The sequence below is a fragment of the Lepus europaeus genome, chromosome 1, assembly GCF_033115175.1.
Source record: "Lepus europaeus isolate LE1 chromosome 1, mLepTim1.pri, whole genome shotgun sequence".
Taxonomy (NCBI): domain Eukaryota; kingdom Metazoa; phylum Chordata; class Mammalia; order Lagomorpha; family Leporidae; genus Lepus; species Lepus europaeus.
This window is the reverse complement of record NC_084827.1, coordinates 48,349,353-48,351,231: the sequence shown is the minus strand read 5'-3', so window position 1 is coordinate 48,351,231 and position 1,879 is coordinate 48,349,353.

Sequence of the window (1,879 nt, the reverse complement as noted above, 5' to 3'; positions counted from 1 at the left end):
CCCGGGAGCAGATTTTTTTATGGGCTGCTTCTCTTTAGCCCCCAAAAGCTAAGGTGAATCTCCCTTGCCCTTGTAGGGTGAGTGAGTGTGGCTCTGGAGCTAATGTCCAAAAACCCCCACAGCTGCAGGACACAGGGGATCTGTCCTTGGCCCCATGCACTGCCCTGCCTGTTACTACGATCCCGGTAGGAGTGGAACAGAGGCACACTGCATGACACATTGCTACCACTTTGCTGTTTTGTGGGAGCGGGGGAGGGGAAGGACACAATATGGTTTCCCTGCTCCAAGCACAGCAATTGCTCAGACCCCAGTCAGCTTCTCAGGCTGCAGTAAAAGTCAGTGGGTGACTGTGGGATTCTCTCTGCTGAAACTGAGGGTGGTGGGGTTCTCGCCAGTTTACTCCTACCTTGAGGGGGAAGATGGCGGCTTCCAGCCGGCCACTGGCTGTGCCATGAAGCTGGCTGCCATGAAGCTGGCTGTCTTCTCTCCTCTTGTTCCACAAAGTTCTCGCTGGTTTTTTTTTTTTTTTAACTTCCTCACTGAAAGTGTCCATCAGTCAGACCCCTGGAGATGCTGCCCTTCCTTTGATTTTTTGGTATCCGAGACCAGCTGAAGGTGGCATGGCTATACCCTATTCAGCCATCTTGGCTCCTCCTCTCCAATTTTCTTAACGCAGGCGTTGACTTCCTTAATGGTTTCCTCATATCCCTTCTATCTTTAGAGAGATTTGGTGAGATTCATTCGGGGTTTTTTTGTGCTTTTTTTGCTTCTAAATTTTATTTTTAACTGACACGATACTATACATATTTATGGGGCAAAGTGCAATGGTTTTTTACAAGTACACATTGCATAATTCCAATCATGGAAGCATATCTATCTCTTTAAAGGTTTAACATTTTGGGGGCAGCACTGTGGCATAGCACATAAAGCTGCCACCTGCAGTGCCAGCATCCCATATGGGCGCCGAGTTCCGGTCGTTGCAACCAACTGGGGAGTGAACCAGTGGATGGAATACCTCTCTCTCTTTCTCTCTCTTTCTCTGCCTCTCCTTCTCTCTGTGTATAACTCTGAATTTCAAATAAATAAATAAGTCTTTAAAAAAAGAAAAGGGTTAACATTTCTTTATTGCAAATATGTTTAAAATCCTTTCTTACAGGGCTGGCATCCCTTATGGGTGCCGGTTCCAGTCCTGGCTGCTTCACTTCCAATCCAGCTCTCTGCTATGGCCTAGGAAAGCAGTAGAAGATGGCCCAAGTCCTCGGTCCCCTGCACCCATGTAGGAGACCTGGAAGAAGCTCCTGAATCCTGGCTTTAGATCGGCTCAGCTCCAGCCATTGAGACCATTTAGAGAATGAACCAGCAGATGGAAGATTCTCTCTCTCTCTCTGCCTCTCTGTACCTGTAACTCTACCTCTCAAATAAATAAATAAAATATTTTTAAAAGTCCTTTCTTATAGTTTTTAATATTTTTAGAGAAATATACGGCATATTCTCTTTATCAAGGGTTACTCTATAGTACAGTAGAACACAAGAACTTCTCACTCCTAACTATAACTTAATACATTTTTAAGATTTATTTATTTATTTGAGAGGTAGAGTTATAGACTGTGAGAGGGAGAGACAAAGAGAAAGGTCTTCCATCCACTGGCTCACTCCCTAAATGGCTGCAATGGCTGGGGCTGCGATGATCCAAAGCCAGGGGTGAGGAGCTTCTTCCGGGTCTCTCAATCAGGTGCAGGGCCCAAGCAATTGGACTATCTTCCTCCACTTTCCCAGGCCATAGCAGAGAGCTGGATCAGAAGAGGAGCAGCCAGGACACAAACCAGCGCCCATATGGGATGCCAGCACTACAAGAGGAGGCTTAACCTACTATGCCACA